This window comes from Corvus hawaiiensis, chromosome 19 (genome assembly GCF_020740725.1).
Source record: "Corvus hawaiiensis isolate bCorHaw1 chromosome 19, bCorHaw1.pri.cur, whole genome shotgun sequence".
Classification (NCBI taxonomy): Eukaryota; Metazoa; Chordata; class Aves; order Passeriformes; family Corvidae; genus Corvus; species Corvus hawaiiensis.
The window spans coordinates 9,965,007-9,976,483 of NC_063231.1; the positions used below are offsets into that span (position 1 = coordinate 9,965,007).

At 50.8% G+C, this 11,477-nt stretch overlaps 1 long non-coding RNA gene across 7 annotated transcripts in view; it reads left to right on the forward strand.

Annotated features, from left to right (window-relative positions):
* Positions 1-11,180, forward strand: part of LOC125336003 — a 55,604-nt gene extending 44,424 nt beyond the window's left edge. For 4 of the 7 annotated variants that reach the window (XR_007207615.1, XR_007207616.1, XR_007207618.1 and 1 more), the window contains exons 3-7: positions 6,244-6,470; positions 7,158-7,699; positions 8,020-8,160; positions 9,028-9,166; positions 9,811-11,180. This is a non-coding gene — a long non-coding RNA (uncharacterized LOC125336003). The remainder of the gene's footprint in view (positions 1-6,243; positions 6,471-7,157; positions 7,700-8,019; positions 8,161-9,027; positions 9,167-9,810) is intronic. The other 3 variants (XR_007207619.1, XR_007207620.1, XR_007207621.1) reach the window with 3 other exon arrangements.
* The last annotated feature ends 297 nt before the right edge of the window (positions 11,181-11,477 follow it).

Here is an 11,477-nt window from a genome sequence, read left to right on the forward strand (position 1 = left end):
GATGCTTGCACAGGACAGGGATGTTGTTTACCTCATTGGCCTGAGTGTGACTTGGGCACTGTGAGTCTGGCCATGAATTCGACAGATCAGCTGACCTGTGGACATGCTGGCCTCTTCAGTGTGTGGTGAATTCCAGAAGGTCCCAGGTGGATACGCCCTGGGAAAGTGGTTTTTGAAGGATAGATGCTGTTGAGTGCTGGGACTGTGTGTGCTCGGGCAGGGAGACTGAGCATGAGGTCAACAATAGGATGTGTGTGACCCACAGGAAGTCTCCATCCATGTGTGATGCTGATGAATTTGGTGACAGACCCAGCAGACAGCAGCGTAAGGAGTGGGAAGGAGATGTGGGAAAGAGCTGGTGGATGCAGAAGGCATCAGAGAGCTGGAGCATCTTCTGCAACTGCAGCCAGGATAGCGTCTGGAAGTGGGACTGCTGCCATCTGGGGAGATGAGTGATGTCAGACAGAACCAGAGGGGACCCTACTTTATGCCACATCTGCCCCTGGGAGTTACAGCATTAGATCTGGAAGAATTTCTTGGTTTTATGCTGGAAGCTGAGACCTCAGAGCAGGGACCCTGCCAGATGAGGCCTGGAGAGAAAAATTCTTTTCTGTGGTTGCATTTTTGAGAAGCCAAAAGTCAGAGGGTGGTTCTTCAAAGGCAGGCCCTGCTCTGCAGATGGGCTGCCTCCCACTCCCAAGCATCTCCCTCTGGTGAGCACAGACCAGGCTGGAGCTGCTCAGATCTGAGCTGCTGCCCGAAGTCATATGTGAGACAGCTGTAGGAAATCCATAGGTGAAGGGCTGGAACTGGGATCTCCATGAGGGTGTTAATACGGTGTTTAGTGCAGGCTGTGGAGGATGAGGCTTTGGTTTAGGGAGCCCCAGCAGGGTTCTGGGGGGTGTTGCTCATCCCCTGTGTCCCTGGTGGGGGTGGCACAGCCCCGGATCTCCAAGGGATCAGTGGTTCATCACTGGGGCGCCTTTTAACGGGATGGCAGCACTGCAGTGGTAGTGCTGTGTGACCCCATGCTCAGGGATGCTCAGACCTTGCCCTCTGGGCCTGCTTCCAGCTCCTGACTTGGCCAATGTGTCACCCTTCCTCGTGACCCAGGGGTGACACACGGGCTGGGTCTCTGCCCTGGGCACTGCCCTGCTCCAAGCTGGGTGCAGGAGCTAAAGCCCCGTGGATGAGCAGAGCCATGAACCTGCTCAACAGGAAATGCAGCCTCCCTATCCCCATGAAATCTGCTCCCCACCTCTTGGCCTGAGGCTAGGGCCGGGCCTGGGGGCATAAATAGATGGTAACTGAGGAAGTCAGGAGGTGAGATGAGAGCAGTCTCGGTGCTCTGGAGGGTGACAAACCTCTCTCAGGAGGAGTTTCTGAATGTCTCCCCTAGCTGCAGCATGACACCCTGCCTGCCGGACGGAGCGGAGGGAGGGATCCTGCATTTGTGCTCCTCCTTGTCCCTCCCCAGAGCCACAAGCTGGTGGCCCTGGGACTGTGCTCTCCATGTGTGTGCCCAAGTACCTGTGCTGCCCTTCCTGCCGTGGCCCCATCAGCACAGCAGGGCTGCAGACACGGAATCTCCGTGTTTCCCAGTTATCCGCTCCCTGCCTGGCCTGAGTCGCCATCTCCTGGCTGCGAACCCAGCACAAGGTTTCGTTTCACACCTTGCAGCCTCTCCGTGTTTTCTTGCTGCTCCCTGCAGCTGGGAGATGCTTAAAGGCTCCGGTGCCTCCCTGATCTGTCTCAGAGCGGAGCAGAGATTTCCCCCTGCGTGCCTCGATTAAACATGGGATTTGCTTCCCGGAGCAGGGCAGAGGGTTGGTACCCCCCCCAACCTGCTCTGGCAGGAATTTATGGCACCCGCTGGGAGCTCCCCACCACCGTGTCCTCCCTCGGGGGCCTCCTGGCATCTGCTGAGAGGAACCAAGCAGCACTTAGGGCCCACGGGCCGAGGTGGAGTTGAATGCCTCCTTTGACACCAAGAACCAGACCGAAACTATGTCAACGGAGAGAGCCGGGGCGGCTTTTCCTGTTTTTCCTGTCGGAGGCTTTGAACTGTGTCCTGCAGGGTCAGCGCACGGGGAGACACCCTGGGCTGGGATGGGGAGGGTCTGAAATCCTAGACCCTGGGAAAGGGGAGACCAGTTTGCCTGGGAGAGCCCTGAGAGCCCATCCATCTCCAGGGCATTAGCCAGGAAGAAGAATTTGGGGGCAAGTAGTGACCCATGATTTATCCGAGAAGCTGCATCCACCCTCCATGCAATGCCATTTTGGGTGGTTTAGCAGCTATAGGTAAGAGTGTGGTTTGGAAGGGAAACTTTGAATGTCCCAAACTCTTGGGCATCTCCACACACTGGTGTAACGTGAAGGGGACCCCATGGCTGCTGCCTGCCTCTGGGTTTGGGAATCCCACATGGATATTTCGGGATGTGCTCTAAGACACTCCCTGACCGGACCAGGCAGGTGGCCCCAAGTCAAGAGTGCAATGAAGGTACAGCTGAGTCTGTAGGGGCAGATTTTTGGGGTGGGGGTTTCCTAAGGCTCAGTGATCCGTTCTCCTGCTCTTGTACAGAGATGCCAGCGCAGGACCTCAACTCTCCCAGCTGTCAGTCCTGTGCAAAAGTGGGTAAAAGCTGCTGGGACATGGTGACAGCCCAGCTCAGGACAAGCAGGTACAGCCTTGGGGTGGCTTATTACACTGGTTCAGTCCCCTGTACTGCAAGGGCTGCAGTCTGAGTTTATTGCTGCATAAACCATAAAGATACAAAAGCTGATAGCACGGGACTGTTTCTCCTGGTGTAGAAAGGTGTTTGATAGTGCAGTTTGTTGTTCTGCTGGTGGAGCAAGGGGCAGGTCATAATCCCCAGCTTCAAAGGTGTCTGCAGGAGAAGCTGGGGAGCAGTGCTGGGTGGTTAAATCAGCTCTGCTAGAGAGGCTGGGCCCTGGGCCAGCAGCAGATCCCCCACCACTGAAAATGAGTGGGCAAAAGAAATTCTGTTTTGCTGTCCCTGATTGTCTCAGGATTCTGCTGATGCAGATGAGTCAGTCCAGGGTTGTGGCTTTCTCCATCCAGGACTTACAGAGACACCAAGTCTCCTCTGGGTGGGTTCTCCCTGCCAGCCTCTGCCCAGTCTGGTTATTGCAGCAGCAAATGGATTTATTGGTGTCAGGTTGTGAGTTTTAGCGGCCCAGTGGAAATCCCTGCCAGGTCTAAGCTGGAGCACCAGAGTGATTTTTATTCTTCTGCTGACATCTAGTGAGTGAAAACCTGTAGCACAGTGTATTCAGTGGGTTGGGAGATCTGGATATGGGAAAAATGGGTCTGTTTCTTGCCGTATTGATGGCCAAGCAGATATCAGCATCTGCCTCCAGTTCCTCTGTGGGAGCCTCAGTGACCCAGGTGACCACTAGCAAGGGGGGATCCTGCAGGCTGCTACTGGCTGGTATTTCCAGGTAGAGCTGCTGAAAATGAATCCTAACCAGAGTAGGAGGATGAATTTGAAGAGGATTGTCATCCAAGCCTCCTGCTTGAGGCGCTGTGTTTAATGGGTGGTGAATGTGCCAGTGGAGATCAGGAGCTGCTGTATGTCACAGAGATGTGTCCCCTGCTCAGGGTCCAGTCTGGGATGGCAGCTTCTCCAGGAGGCTCAGTGCTGTGTGTCTGTGCTGCATGGGGAGGAGAGGGGGAAAGTGGAGCACTCTTGGCTTTGGCTCCCTCCCCCTTATTCTACTTCTGGCCCGTTTCCAAAAGTTACCTCAGGTCAGTGAGTTCTCCTGTTAAAATAAGTAGCTTTTAATGTTTAATGGTGGTGAATGAAGCTTATTAATGTCAGCAAATATCCTGGCTTGGTGCTCCTGCCACCTGTCTCGATGCACAGAGTGTTGCAGGTTGCTGATGGTGCCCTGGACGTGGGATTGGGAACTGTGGCTCCATCTCCTGATGCTGCACGAGGGGCACAGAGTATTCTGTGGAGGTGACAGGACACTGCCTGCCCTTGGCACTGCCCCAGCACATTTCCCTCCCCGGTGGTTTAATCGTTTTTCATTTCCTTGTGTTTCTCCTCTGTTGTGACAGGAGCCCACGTTTCGGCCTGCAGGGCTGTTACCACTTTATCACCCTTTATCACCCCTCCAGCATTCAACTTGCTGGTCTGGAGCACCCAAAATGACCCAAACTGAGACTTGAGACAGGAAGCTTTGCACATCCCAAAGCATCATCAAGGATGGAGTGGACCTGCCCCGTGTCCTGACTGGTCTTGTCCCTATGGCACCCACAGGCAGTGATCATCCAGTGGGGCTCCTGGCCCACATGAGAGGGCTGGTGCCTTTTCCCAGCCTGGTAAACGCTCCTGCCACTCTTATGGGATGTCTGGTGGCTTCAGGGCTCTGTCCTGTCACATCACAGGATGGAGCCAAGCAGATGCTCCTCTGTCCTCACATGTAAAATGGGCTTTAAGGTACAAAGTGCTGTGGGAAATCTCATGCTGAAGCTTTTACACTGCTGTTCACATGATTTTGTTTTGTACAAAACCTCTCAAATCTTGCCAGAAGTCAAGGTTTATTTCCCCAACCTGAGGGTATTTAATCCTCATCTCATTAACTTGGATTTTCATGTGCAATTGCTGAGGAGAGAAGACAACCAAAACATTTTGTATTAGGGAACAGATCAGACATAAATTTATCCTGAAGCCATCCAAGATGCTTATCAGCATGTTTTTCTCTCTTCCCTAGCTGCATGAGCTTGCAGAAAAACTGGTTTTGCTTGGCTTTGGCTTTCTGAAAGAAGAAATGCTTGGTGGAGAAATTCCTTGGGTAGCACATCCCTGCTTAGGAGGGGTTGATGGTTTGAGCATGGGACAGGAGACAAAAAGCATCACTGCATGGGATCTAGCTGGAGTACCCTGGGCAATGGAAGGACTTGGATCTTGAAAAGGAGAGAGACTTTTTTCCCAAAAGTTTATGCAGAAAAGTGTCCTCTGAATGGGGTGCAACTTACTTCTGCAGTTAAAACCATCTGCTTCTTGCTTTCAGCCACAACCAGCTCAGGTTTATAAAATGAAAAAGAGGTGTTAAGTGTGATCATTAAGCCAAATCTCACACTCTCCCTCAGATTTTGCTGAGGCTGTACCCAGGCACAGGCTGTCTGGAGGCAGAGCACATCAGGGCGCTCGACCAGCCCAACACTCAGCTTTGCTCTGAGTAATGGGTGAAAACTAGCTCTGGTAAAATCTTTTTTTTTGCAAAATTGGGATGAACTCTGCTTTAAAGCAGCTTGAAAACCAAACTTCTGCCAAAAGGAACTTTTGCCTACCATCACGTCAGCAAAAAATAATTGGAAAAGGCAGTTATTTTTTCCTATTTTGGTACTTTCCATCCACCATCCCCTGGTGATTCCTACTACCTGTATGAGGTTAGAAAGGAGAAAATGCCCCCACTGCTGCAGGTGTACACACAGAGAGGTGAAAGGGGGAAGGTTGAGATGGCTTGGAGGGAAGATTGGGCTGAGCAGGTTCCTTGCAGAGTTGTCCTGCCATAATGAGGGTAGGGTTAAGCCACAGCATTCCTGGGGGGTCTCAGGAGCTCAGGTGTGGCCTCCAGGATAACAGCACCAGCTTGCCAGGCTTTGGGGGCAACTTAGAACATGTCTCTCCCAGGAGAACTGCCCTCAAACCTGAGGCTGGAGTGTCCATCCCTGTGGTGTGGGGCCATGAGGGACAAAGCTGGCCCAGAGGACATTGTTGGTGGGGAAGGCAAAGCAAAGGGTGCACCTGTTGGAATTGTAAAAAGAAGAAAGGCCCGGCTCCGACGGGGGGAGAAAATTGCAGTCCAAAACCAATGTGGTTGATAAGAGCAAGCTCCGTTTATTAGCAATCCAAGGGCACTTATATATATAGTATACCAGCTTGTTAACTCTTAAGTGGCTTAAAACTTATCAAAGTGAATTTCTACTTCTGCATAATTGGACTTACATTGGCAAGCTTCTACAGTTATGATTAAAAGAATTCAGCGTTCACCTCCCTTCTCTCCCGGTCTTACCTGAACAGCTGCAAATCTTCAAACTCCCTCTTTGTTCCCAGCCCTGTTTTTTCTTCACACAAGAATTTTCGCATGGAGCGTTTTTCTCACACACAGGTCTTTTGCTTACAGGCCTATCGCTACAGTTCTTTTATTGATCCCATAATTCTATCAATGATCCATGCCCCTGATCCTTTAATAATTGCAACATGCACCCAGATTTGCCCTGTGCAGGCTAGTGTTGAAGGGCTCAGAGGAAGCAGCCAGTGCCCAGGAGAGCAGAAAGGATGGAGGTAGTGACATCCTGCACTTTGGAGCTGCCCTGGGGAACAGCGAGCTGTGGATCTGCTGGACCTGCAGCCCCTCCGAGGATACTGAGCTGAGAGCCTGTGGATTGGAGCACTGAACTCTACACCCAGAAACCTGATCATGAGTGATCAGCCCAAGTAAGTGAAGAGCAAATGTTTTCAGATATAGCCCCAGGAGCAAGTTTGAGAGGCAAGCAGGAAGAGTGAGGTTTGGGAAACACTGGTCTCTGTCCTTTGCCTGTATGGATTTACTTTCTCCCCTCGGGAGGAGCAGGTCTCCACTTCTAAAAAAAGTGTAGGGATGGAAAGTTTAGTAAAACTTACGGTAAAAAGGGAAAACTTTGTGGTGCTGTGCTATGGATGATCTGCCCTGCACCTTCCTGGCTGCCTGGAAAGCTCTGCTCATGGGTGAGGGTCCAATGGCCTGAGTGTGAGTCCAGGCCTGCAGAGCCTTACCCTGGCAGGGTTCCCTGTGCCTGCTCTTTTCCACCTGGCCTGAGATGCTCTGGAGCAGTTGGCAGGGCTGGACCATGCACCAGCTCTCCGAGGCCGGGCACTGACTGTCTGGCAGGTCTTCTTCCACCACTCTCCAGATTTTGGGTTTGAATCTCTTCCCCCAGCTAAGAGCTTGGATGGGATGGCTGTTTTATACTCCCCTTCCAGCAGTTTTTAAAGTCATGGATGGCAGGATTGCATTCGTACAAGGAACATTGCCTGAGTTCATTTATTAGCAGAAGTTTTATTTCCTGCTGCAACCTGCAAGATGCCTCTGACACAAGCATCGTGGCCAAAACCGGGGGACCTTTCTGTTTATTTTGTGTCTAGGAGTGCTGTGAACTCAGGAATTCCTCCATGTGGATGCTGAAGGACAAACTGTCTCTAAGCAGGTGAGTTGTGGAGTCTGATGCCTGTTTTTACTCATTTTTTGCAAAGTTGCATCTGAGGGCACGTCTTGCTTATAAACAGCTCGCTGCTGTCACCAAGTGGAAAAAGCAAATCCCAGAAAATCGCACGTGAGCCAGGCTGGAACTCACCAGAGCCCACCAGGGCACCATTACCTTTCTGTGTGATAAGGTCACCACTTTGGATTTGCAGCATCCCACTGGCTGCTGTGACAGCAAGCACAGCAGGCTGGCAAATTCATGGATTTTTGTTTTTTTAATTAATTGCTAAAAGTGGAACTTTTCAGAAGTCCTGATAAAACTTCCCTGGAGAACGTTTTCCAAATCCAGGAGGGACTTTCTTGTCAGGCCCAGAGAGAATGAGAGACAGCCAGATAAAAAGGGCACGAACCCGCAGTGTGAGCAACAAAGACCAAACTCCCGGCCCATCTCACTCAAGACAAGATGCATGAACTCAGCATCCTGGTGAGTCCCCCAAGACCAGGGTCAGGCTGGGAGCTAACTCTGCTTTATCTCCTGCTGAATAATTCCAGGTCTCATCTTGACAGGGAATGGGAAAACCGTGGTGATTACAAGATGTTTTCAGGGCTGTTTCTTGCCCCACTTTAGTGACAGGCTGTGATGAGGCGTTAGCAGGTTGTGGGGTGATCAAAGGCAGAGGGGAGGAATTCCCCCTACCAAGAGGGATGCTGGGTCTCACTCCAATGCCACCTTAGAGCAGAGGGCAAGAAAGACCAAGGTTTTATGCTCCCCCACTTTGACTTTGTCCTGGTCTTTCTTTACAGTGATAAACAGCAGCAGTCAGCCGATAGTGATTTATTATGTGGAAAGCCAGAGCTTTATCGGTGTCCCTATCCCGGCTCCTTTTAAGTCTCCAGCAGAAATCCCAGCAAGATAAGAACTGGCTGGGTTTGTATCTACACAAGGTAATGTGGCTGAGCCTCATAAATCCCAGCAGTGTATAATATCACCCCAGTTTCCTCAGCAAAGGCAAAACTACTGGGTACCAGCAGTGATGAGGAGCAGGGCTTGTGCTGCCTGGGATCAGTGCTGGAAAGTGCTTTGCACCCCAAATGCCAGCAGAGATGGGACTCAAGCACGAATCTCATGGTGTGTTTAGGATGCTGAACCGGCCTCTCCCGGTGTCAGGCAGGAATAATTTCTCATGAAAATGAGAGTGGAGGCAGCCATGCAAAACAGCCTTGATGCCTGCAGGCGGCATGAGAGCGTGTCTGATGCCGGCTGGACAAGCAGCCCTGGGCTGCGTGCAGCTCTGCGGGAGCCACCTGCCCATCTTGGCATCATGAAGACCCTTCTGGTCTCAGTCCTCCATCCCTGTACGTGGTTGTGGGTTGGACGATGCAGGGGTGCAGGGCAGAGCACCCCGAGCCCCAGGCTGTCCCCCAAAGCGCCGCGAGGCTGACGTGGGGTTGCCCAGCGTGAAGCTGGAATCAGGCCCCACATCTGCAGGTGCTCACAAAATCCTCCCTCCTGTGCTGGCCAGCAATTTCTCATCCTCTGGACAACACAAGGAGCTGTTCCTGCACAGCCAGGGCCCGTTGTCCCAGTCCCCACACTGAGCGAGTCCCAGGTACCACAGCCCCGGTAGTGCTGGGCAGTGATCATCGCTCCCTTTCCTTTTGTTCCTGAAGAGACCTGTGCGATCAAAATGATGGTGTTTGCAACTGGACCACGCACCCATCACACCTCTGCCCCCCAGGCAAAGACAGGGAGTGATTTCCTCAAGTGCAGGTCCTGGGTTTGGTGGTTTTTTTTACTGTCCTGTGTTTTAGGGGGAGTTTGCTGAGAGATTCCCTGGAGATGCTGAGTGAAATGCCTCTCACCTGTCTTGGACACACACCTCTGTCAGCAGCGGTGCAGCACATTCCAGTGGTATCTGTCTCCTGCCACTGACTGCAGAGAAAGCCTCAGGTATTGGCTAAGGACACTTAGGAAAGAAAATCAAAATTAAATAAATGATTATGGATTAAACTCCTTGGTAGGAGGCTCTTACAAGGGATTCAGTTTACTTTCATTCATTTAAGGAGAACTAAACTGAGTCATGGTCATTTTAATTCTGCTAAAAACAGTACAAAGAAGCAAAATGTGACTTATCTTAATCCACTTGAAAAATCAATTCAGTTTAATTTTCTTGAGTGTCTTGCATAGTTTGCCTTTGATTTTTCACATGTTAATTAGTTTTATTGTGGCTGACTGAAACCTAGCATGGCCATAGCTTCCCTCAGTCACAGAAAATGCTGCTGTGGCTGTGTGCAGACTGGAATGCAAAGCTGCTACGTTGGGTACCCAGGATGGAGGATGATCCAATTGCACAGGATCACTGTGGTTAGAAGGTGCCTCTGGAAGGTTCAAGTCCAGCCCCTCTGCTTAGAGAAGGCTCAACTGGAACAAACTGCTCAGGACCATGTCCAGTTGGGTTTGAATATCTGCAAGGATGGACACTCCAAAACCTCTTTGGGCAAATTTTTCTAATATTAGACCATCCTAACACTAAAGAAAAAAGGTTTCTCTGATGTTTTAAACTTACTCTTTTCTATTTTTTTTGTTTCCCCCAGCGTGTGACACATAGCTGGAGACAAGCAAAAAGTGACCATCACTGCAGGGGAACTGCTGCAAGAGAGGGAGCTGCTGTAAGAGGTCTGCTCTGGGCACCCAAAGTCACCTTTGCAGCCCCTTACACCCAGGGCCAGGACAGAAATGGGTGGGAAGCTGACAAAACTCCCTGCACACACCATGGCTCTTCAGCAGGGTGGATCAAGCTGAGAGCAGAGATTGGTGGAGCTGCACAGAGTGCTGAGAAACCCAAAACTTCTGTCCCCCAGAAGCCAGCAGAGCCATGAGATAAAGGGGCTTTTGCAAAGCACTTTGCAGAGTAGGTGAATCCATCATCTCTTCATTCTGCAGGTGGGGGAAACGAGGCAGGACTTAAAGAAACGACTTGCCAGTGGTTACCTGGCAGAGAAATGCATCCAGGTGCCTGCTCAGCACTGGGCCAAGTCACTGCCTTTATCCCAGCTACTTCCAGCCTTGGGGCTGTGATGGAGAAATGCTTATTGTGCTCATAGTTTTAAAAAGACTTGGACAAAAGCCAGATTTTAATTTTTGATGGTTTTCCTGGAGAGAAAAATACCAATAAAATTCAAAAAAAAGGCCAAAACAAAGCCATTGGCTGTTGAAATCCAAATGTTTTAAGTTTACTCCCTTTAAACCTCTTTAGAAGTACATGAAATGGGAAAAGAAATTGGCTTTCTTATGATCCAATAAGTCATAGAATCATTAAGGTTGGAAAAGACCTCCAAACTGATCGAATCATAAAATGGTCCAACAGGATCCAGTGTCTTGGGGATGAAACTGGACAGTGGCACCCATTTCCAAAGTAAGGGCAGTAACAACAACATCCCCTTAGCAGCTCCGGGGTGGCTTTTCCACTGCCAAAGGCCAGGGAACGAGGGGCTGTGTAGCCAAAGGAGGAGCTGCTGTGGAGATGTGCAGGGTGTGTAACAGCTGGTGCTTAGAGAGGCTGTTTGGTCTGTGCTGTGAGAAATGCCAAATTACACAATTAAATCAGTCCCAGTTGGTTTTAAGCCTTATGGATCTGTATTCCCGAGGGTGGACTGATGGATTTACTGCTGTCTCACCAGTGCTCATTACAGGAGTGTTTTGTTCCAAGATGCTGGAGCAGAGGGGCTGTAAATCGCACCCCCATCAGCCCCAGCAGAAGAGGATCTGATGCTGTGGAGGGTCCAAAGGGAACAGTGTGGATGAAGCAGAGGTTTCCCACTGGCTCTGCAGCCTCAGGGGGCTTTGAAATGAGGATTTGAGAAGCACTGGGACTTAAGTGAGCCTTCAGCAATCCCAGGGACAGGGCAGAGCACTCTTCTCCTCTTCTCTTCTCTTCTCTTTTCTCTTCTCTTCTCTTCTCTTCTCTTCTCTTCTCTTCTCTTCTCTTCTCTTCTCTTCTCTTCTCTTCTCTCTTCTCTCTTTTCCCTTCTCTCTTCTCTCTTTTCCCTTCCCTTCCCTTCCCTTCCCTTCCCTTCCCTTCCCTTCCCTTCCCTTCCCTTCCCTTCCCTTCCCTTCCCTTCCCTTCCCTTCCCTTCCCTTCCCTTCCCTTCCCTTCCCTTCCCTTCCCTTCCCTTCCCTTCCCTTCCCTTCCCTTCCCTTCCCTTCCCTTCCCTTCCCTTCTGTCTTCTTTTCCTGGAGCTTCCTTCCTCCTGACTGTGTT